Source organism: Corvus brachyrhynchos, unplaced genomic scaffold, assembly GCF_000691975.1.
Source record: "Corvus brachyrhynchos isolate BGI_N302 unplaced genomic scaffold, ASM69197v1 scaffold101, whole genome shotgun sequence".
NCBI classification, from domain to species: Eukaryota; Metazoa; Chordata; class Aves; order Passeriformes; family Corvidae; genus Corvus; species Corvus brachyrhynchos.
In genome coordinates, this window is record NW_008237239.1 from 20,122,537 (window position 1) to 20,131,309 (window position 8,773).

Genomic DNA, 8,773 nt, shown 5'->3' on the forward strand with positions numbered 1-8,773 from the left:
CCAATTAAGCTTAACAAATTGTTAACTAAAACAGCATCCAGTCTATATAAAAGACTAACTGCTAGTACTTAAAAAAAATATAGCCCTTCAGCAGCCCATCTCATGTACACATCTTTGAAGCACAAGAGAGGTAAAGCAATTCCTGTCTTGCCCTGGTTCGTTGCATTAAGGGATCTTGAGAACAGGAAATGGCTTCTAGAAATGTGGAGCTCTCCAAAAGACAGACTTTCCCATTAATGCCAATGAAATGATTTCTAGTTTCATAATAAACCCCCCGTATAATTCTTCCACTCTTTATATGTCTCATAAAGATTCCGCCTGCATGGAACGAAAGGCAAAAGGGGAGAGAAGGGTGGAAAAAAGACGGGAGAGGGAGAGGGGGAAAAAAAACAAGCCACCAAATTTAATCAGATTACTTTTACACTGGGAAACTTAGAATGAGTGTACCCTGCCCTAGAAAAGAAATGGTTGAAACCACATCATATTTATTTCAGCAGTGTGGATGAGAGATGGTGTGTCGTATTATGTTCTCAGCTTCACATTCCGTTTTCTCCCTCTGCTGGCAGTCAGAGACAGAGAAGTTGTAGCTAATAGAAAACAACAAAACTCTCCAAAGGCTGAAGCATTCAGGAATCTCAGAACTCTGCGGTACATGCTGAGAAATTAGGTCGTACCATACTTGAGTCCAATTAGTGCTGGAAATGGCTGACAGTCATCCCCTGTACAGAGCAGAGTAATTCCTGGAGAAGATCAGCACAGCTAAAGGCAATCCTTCCTTTCGAGAGGCAGTGGACGGTCTCGCGTGTTCATGTTACAGCACATGTGGGCTGCACAATCAAACTTGGAAGTCACCTATTTTTACTTTTTTTTTTAAAGCGCAACTTCAGGTCTGTGATTTTAGCAATAGTATTTCTTGTATTTAGGGTACAATGGTGTTCTGTGTGCTTCTGCTGGTTACTGATTCTTCATTTTGGTGGGTTTTTTTTTGTTTGTTTGGTTTTTTTGGGTTTTTTTTTTTTTTTACTGTCTTTTGAAAACATTTGTATAATATACAGACCTAAGGGAAAAACCTTGCTAAAGCAGCTGTAAGAAAAAGATTCTGTACTATGTATTAAAAAAAGAAAAAGGATTAATTTTGTTGCAGAGAAGTTCTTTAAAACAATGGGCTTTTACATAAATTAAAGCCTGGCAGTATGTATTTATTAATAATACTGCCCTATAGGAGAAAATAAATGTTACAGACTTACTTAAAAAGAATATCTAGCAAACAAGAATATAATCTTGCCTATAATGCAGATACTACCTTCTGCTCCGTAGGACTGGGGTATTAACCTTGCAAATGTTGGTATACTAATGACTACAAACTGTAAACTATAAATCTTATAAATCTATATCGACCTGGCATGGAAATGTTTATATATTCCCTGTAGCAAGACAGAATCAGTAGTATTGAATTAATAGCATTAAGCTTTTTAACTGTTCTTTGAGATATTGTAGTAAATATTATAGCCATTTTATGGGTGAATAAATGGAGGCAGAAGAGAGTTTGTTTAACAGCCTAGAAGTGCAGATTTCTAATCCTCATTTTATTGATACACGTATTAAAGACAGGTGGAGATTTTTTTTCCTCTTGAAGGGATGCATTTAGAGCAATAGCTGACGAGGCTTAGAGAAGTAAAGTGCATTTAGTAGGAATTTAGCTAGGGGAAAATGCTGGCAGATGCTAAGGAATATTCAAGTTAAACAAAGACATCTGTGAGCAGTGGCAGTGCTGGGAGAAAAATTCTGTAGTCAGCAGTAAAGGAGACCTGAGTTAGAGCTGCCATGGCAGGCACAGGTCAGGGCTGGGATGGGAGGAAGACTTTGCAGAAGTGTTGTAGCTCAGCTGAAGGAGCCAGACAAAAGCACAGGAAGTTTATAAATAGGGAAAGTTTTAAAACATAGCATTAGTAGTGCTATAAAGTCTAGGAATAAGAACATATTGAATTTTTTCATACCTTCTCACCACTGTTCAGCTGTCTTCCCAAACCTGGAACATCTCAATGGGTGGCATTTCTTCAGCACAGGATTTCCTGCCACGTGCAATTGCTCTGCGGAGATGAGCAGAGATGCTTCTCAGTTGCCCTAGAGCTGCACAGTATCTTCTATTCATTTGTTATCTCTCTGCCAGGGTGGGCACCAAAGCAGAGGTCCAGCTCCTTCATTTTATCAACTTCCCTGCACACAGAAAGGTGAATATCTTGTTTTGTTATTTTGATGAAGCATCTTCATTATAACAATTAAACATTAGAGAGGTTCTATGCATACAAACATGTTCCAAGCAATGGATGGCAAAGGTTCACACAGAGATTTAATACCTTTGCATTGTTACAACTGTGTACAACAATAATTAATTCCTTTCACTCTTTCAGAGACTTGCTGTGGCCTCAGCTTGCCCACAACAACACAGGCTGGGAGTTTGTAGAGGTACCTCCTCTATGTTTTTATGTTTGCAGTAGCTACATTAAGTCTGCATTTTCCTCTAGCCTAGGTGGAAAGATCTGTTAAAAAATAATTGCCACTTCCTTTTCTACCACTGGGATTGCACACAATGAAACCACGTGTAAGATGCAAGGCTTATTCCCTGCCCCTCTAAAGACACCAAGCTAGTGTTCCTGTTGCCCAAATATTGTAATATCTTCCTGACTTTAGTCTTCAGACTTTTTTTTTGTTGTTTTTTGAAGATGAACTGGTAAAACATTGTCATACAATGAGAAATATTTCATGCACACTCTTGTTCATAGATTAAATATTGTTTTCTTTAGGAAAGAATAAAAATAAATAAAAAAGTCATATAAAGCTTGCTGACGATTTGACAAATGAGGGACTTCCTGAAATAGTTTTCAGAGTGGACACAGAAGAAAATAAGATATTGTTATGACTGGATGTGTAAATTCTACACGTTGAGGAGTGTGGTGCCGAAGAAAAGCCTTTTAAGTTGTGAATGGAGAGTCCTGAATACATTTCCACAAAGGTTAGAGGCAAGGTTCCTAGTAGAGTATTTTGGAATGAGGTGGTTGGATGTGCTCTGAGTTGTGACTCCTGGATGAAACCATAAAATAAGCCTGAGTTAATAGCTCAGCCACATCCTCTGAAAGAAGGATTTCTTTAAGTGCTTTAATACTTTACATAGCACAGAGATGTTATTTGCTTTCATGTAGATACTTTAATTAAATATTACTAAGTTATTTGTGAACCATTGCTATTTATGTAGTATGTATTGTTAGTCTTTCTTGTCAAGTGAGCAGGAATTTTATCCCTATGAAAATTCACTGTAAAAGAATACCAGCCTGCTTTGAAACAGACAAAACACTTTGGACTGGGTCTTGATTTGGTTTTGTAACAGTGACCTTTTCTTTGCAGATGATGTATCTGCTGGCTTCAGTGATGTTCCCCTTTCACGGCAGAAAACAAAGCCTAGTTGTTCAGCAGAGCCAGCGTGAGCTCAGAAGACTGAACAGGGAGAAAATCTGAACTTTTAAGTCAATGTCATATGTCTAAATTCAGCTTCTTCCTGAATCATCTATTTACCTGTTACTGTCCTCAATTCGCTTCTGTACTTCTTGTGGAGCGTGTTGCAACAGACAGACTGAGTCGTTTTCTGTCTTAATCAAGCTGCATGTGGAAATGGTGTGCTAAATAGGCTCTGAAGTTTGTCTCTAATTTGTGTTTAGCAGTTAGCAGTGGTTACTACTGCCATCCCCAAAATGCTTCTATTGTAATCAGCACCAATTTCTTCCGTGTGCTAGAAAATACATGCTGCAAACAGTGAGATCTGAACAGTGAAGTAATAGGACCAGTCCAAATGGATATTGAATGCTTTCAGCTTCCATTGGCCTCTGGGATTTTGGAACTCAGTGCTTCTTAACCTCAGGCCTTTAGAAAGGATTTATTTTTCTTTTCATTATGCTCTTAGAGATGTAGGGGTTTGTGCTTCTTTCCCCCTTCCCCTCTTTCCTCCCAGAACTTTATGGAGGAACAGTTTTGATTTCCTTGGTCATAAAAACAATTCCCTTGTTCTATGCCTTGTGGTCAAATGTAGCTTCATATGTTGGACAGCTGATTGCAAGGATTTCCTTCAAAAAAATTTGTCAGCAAGCACAATATGTCCTGCAGCATCCTGCCGTGTGGAAGGTGTGTAAATGACAACAGCAAGACATGCAGTTAAACAGGAATTAACAGGATTTCAGCAAAACAAGTATGAAAGCAATTTGGGAACATCTTGAGACAGTTTTTACGTGGCTTTTAGATAAATGAGCAAAAAGAACTTGCAAAGGAACCTCTCATCTGATCAAAAAGAGCTTTTGCTTTTCTGTGTATATTTTTGAGGGACATATAAATGTGGTAAAGAAACACTTTGATAGCAAAGTCAAGAGGAAAATGTAGCCATATCTACTGAGATTTGTGTGTATGACTGGTAGATCCAATATGCATTTGCCATTGAAAGGAAATATATCTGTCCGTATTGCTGCCAAGCACCTAACAGTGCTTTATATTTTCCTCCTACTACATGGACAGTGTCATCTTCCTTCCCTAAACACTATTCTTACTGGAGCAAAAGCCATATAACACAAAACCTCAATATATGGAAGATTTGAGTGGGGGAGGTAGGCACAGATTTTTTTGAACATTTTCTTCCATTTTGCTTTTGAATATTAAAAACATTGAAATAATTCTTTATTTCCCCCAATGTCCGTACAGGTCATGCACTATAACCTTCTACATATGTGGTCAAGTGGAGGAGCAGCTAACTTTGGCAATTGTCCAGTTTTTCCAGACAAAACCAGGTTTTGCTTGTGCTTTGAGTATGTCTGCTCCCATAGATGGTTCTGTATCCCTTTTAGGCACTTGAAAAAAATGGACCACTAATTCACAGGTGGAATATTTTTAGCCTAGCTTGCTGTTGCTAACTCCAAAGAATTTAGTCACTGAAAGGCCAAAAATATGGGAAGGGCTAAAATCCAGGGTTAAATGTCAATCTTTTTTTATGTCTACTTGTATTGCTATATATTAGTGGTATCCTTTCATGGATTGTGGTGTACTGTATGTTCATGCTCACCCAGCAATTAATCTGTTGTGCATGTCTGATAGCCCAGTCCTAAAATCCTTTTTAATATGTCACAGTATGGAAAGGCACAATAATGTGGGTTTGATATGTTTTAACTGTATGGTCCTCCTGGGCATGTAGGATGTTGTAGCAGATGGATTTCATGTAAATAACAAGTATATTTAACCTAAAGAAAGAGGAAAATATGTCACCTCTCCACATACCCCTACTTGCAAAGTAGAAGAATTCTCCCTTGTTTTCCTAGTTCGAACTGGTCGAGATACTTTTAGGAAACAGGTTATTGTCTCATTTTTAATGCACAGTATTCAGTGTGGCCTTATTCAGGTGTAAAGGAAGATGTCTCACAACTGACCTTAACAAACAAAAGGTGTGATGTGAGACAAGTTGCAAGTGGAGGAAGAGAGGGACGAGAAGGATGGGAGGGAAACACCATGAAATTATTTAAATGTTCCCCTTACAAACAATGGAAAATTATAGGAGTTGTCATTGGTTGCACTTGCCTCAGCCATGAAGAGTTTCACTTGTACTTCAGCTACGTTCCACATCTTTTCCTTTTTCTCCTCCATCACCTCTGCATGACATATTCTGTCTCTTGTCCTGCTGTACAGATGTGCTGCATTATCAGTCCAAATTTGTTTTCCTGCTATGTCAGGTACATTTTTTCCCATATGTCATGGGATGGCTTAACTGAGGATGGTGCTTCAAAATGTGTGCAGTGAAGGCTAGGAAATGCCACATTTCTACAGCACTGGGTGTGCTTGCTCTATTATGAGTCAGGAAGATTTGAGAAACTGATGTAATACACTACATAAATGATGTATTACTCAATGATTGCTTCTGATTTTCATTTTTGTTTTTCCCCAGGAATTCCTAAACCATGCCATGTATTATCAGCAAGTCAAAAGATTATTAATCCAAATTCTTCAATTAATTTTTGCAGAAATGTGTAGGCAACTAAGTTTTATTGAGAAGTTTTTACCAAAATGAAACTGCAGTTTGCCCACTGATTGCAGTCATGTCCAGAAATTGTGTATTGCAGAAGGTGGAAAAACACAGGATGTGATGTGGTGCCTGTCATCTGCCAGAAAGGATTATGAGTAACCAGTGAATTTGAAAGTTAGGATCTGAACATAAGTTATCAGCTGAAAATCATGGACATATGTGAAGTAAAGGATCGTTTATATATTTCTGCAAATATCTGCATGGTGATTTTTCTGTTTAGTTTTTTCTGGGTAGTTGCACAATGCTAAGTTATTGGGTAATAGGCTTAGAAAAAGTAAATTCAATGAGTTGGTCTCCGAAGCCAAACTGCATCTCTGTCAGAGTCCTTCAAGGGAAAGTGAAATAAATGAAAAAAGTTGGTGTTCTCAGATACAGTGTGGGAAGTAAGGAAAGCAGAAGAATCCTATGATTTTTCTGGAATTTATATGCATACATAATTTAAAAATGAGCTTTCTTTGTAAAAGAAATACAGGGCAATTTAAGTTGCTCTGACTCTCCCTAGCTGTGGAAAAGAAACTCATACTTGGCACTTAATTTATATTGTTAGATTCAGCAACTGCATACAGTAATTACAGCATTATCTGTCATGGTGTTTCCGTACTAAATATGCTTCACATTTAGCATTTTACATTATTTTTGTCAATCTATTCAGCCAATTGGTCACAGATAAACTCATTTGAAAATCTAGATAATCTTGTCTGTTTGGTATCTATGGAAAGTGGTAAATGCTATGGTGTTCATATGAGAAGCAATTATCTCTACTTCTGTCCTTAGCCTTATTTACAGTCATTGTTAATCTTGGTATTCAAACATTTTGTTAGGCTGCTTTCACACTAATTTTTTTCTACTGTCTTTGTGATATTTTTTTTGCAAGTTCCCTGGGAACAAAATTTCTGCCTTGGAACTAGAGACACTGCACAAGGGATGCTTCTGTTGCAAGGCTTATTGTTCTGGATAAAGGGTTGCTTCCTATGGCTAGGACCTCTCCACCAGCACAAAACCTTGGTGGGAGAGGAAATCTGAATAAAGAAGGGGGTGCTCTGCACTTTTGCAAGCTTGCAGCCAGGAAGCTCCCATTGCCTGTGACTGCCTGTGGCACTGAAGTGAAAAGAAATATTACAGAGATGAGGGGAGACAAAAAAAGCAAAAAACCAAAGACAAGGGGGAGGGGGTTTAACACACAGTGATGCACTTAGGGGACAGAAAAATGGAAGAAGCATCAAATGAGGGTTCTGTGTCTTCACACCCATTTCCTTAACTCCCCCTGAAGGCAGCGATGTTTGTTCCATCTGTAATTCAGCTCAGGCCTCCAAATGGGCAAAGCTTGAAGAAAATGGTCCAAGTTTTGTGATTTGTTACAGCCTTTATCCTTACTGTACATAAGGAGGCCATGTCACCTGCATTTAGGGGTATTGAACTGTCCTGTGGAGGCTGGCGTCTCTTGCCATTGACTGTGTAAGGAGTACAGAAAGCTTAGTCTCCCAAGGAAGGTGTCTAAAAAGCTTGTCCACACCTCAAGGCTATCCCCTTCCTCCAGCAGAATTTCCTTTTAAGCCATTTCCCACTGTGATAGCTCAGAACAGAAATATTTTGTCTGGTTTCTCCCATAAAGTTATATTTGGAGACTGCTGTACAAGAAAAAAACCTCTGCAAACTGATGCAGAGTATTATTAATTTTTACCCTCATTATTTTTTACTTGCCTTGGCTTATTTTTATAGTTCTGCCTTTCTTCCTCCTCACCAGATTGTTTATACTTAAAAAGAAATAAGCCTTCTGCTTGTTGCAGAGTCAGTTCTCTTTACATTTTTCTGAAGTTAACATTGGTTTCTGTTGTCCTTTTCCATGTTTAGACATAGCCAGGATAAATTTCAATGACAGCCTTTCCAACTGTTTCTAAATATTTCTCATTTTTCTTGCAGACCCATTTCCATATGCTGCATGATTCAAAGCAAAATTCCATAAGGCATGCTCTGCATCCCTCCAGCCATCCTCCCAAAAGTGGAGAGGCTCGGTTTGCTCAGGTGGAGCTCTCTTTCCACGCCCCCAGTGCCAGCAAATCTGCTGGGAGTGGGAGGACGGTGGAGCAGCCACCCACAGCCACCTGCTCTGCCAGAGGGTCCAGAGCCTTGCCAGAACAGTGCCAAGGCATCAGCTCAGGGTGGGAATCTTCAGGAAGTATGGATTAGCCAGGAGATGCACTACTTCACATTTCTCTCTCTTGCTCTCTCCTGGGTAACCTTTGCTGGCAAAGATAAAAGCCTGGTGTTGCTTTTTATTTTTGGCAGGTTTTTTATTTATTTTTTAAGTCTTCTTCCTGGCAAATTACTTGCTTGTTTTACCTATGGACATTTAGTCAGTTGTAAGAGTACAGCCTCAGTTTTCTAATCTGAAAATTGTGTGACACAGGTAGAGTATAATCCCTTCCTCAGTAAACTGTTTAGCAGGGTGTGCGCAACCTTGCTATTAAAATAATAGCATCTATATTGCAGGTGTCACTGTCAGGGGAGGAGGCTGCATCACTTCTACTAGGACATTATTTTTGTGTAGACAAGGCCTTAAGCAAGGTCTTATCAAGTACTTTTCTAAAAAAAAAGAAACCAACCCACAAATGGCATCAAACCAAAAACAACGCACCCCACCAAAAAAAACTCACCAAAAAACCC

General features: G+C 38.8%; 1 long non-coding RNA gene across 1 annotated transcript; it reads left to right on the forward strand.

The window, feature by feature from the left end:
- Positions 1-346: 346 nt before the first annotated feature.
- On the forward strand, positions 347-5,935 carry LOC108445627. Its single transcript, XR_001860570.1, has 4 exons — positions 347-887; positions 2,016-2,231; positions 2,412-2,466; positions 3,403-5,935. It is a non-coding gene; the product is annotated as an uncharacterized LOC108445627 (long non-coding RNA).
- Positions 5,936-8,773: the final 2,838 nt, after the last annotated feature.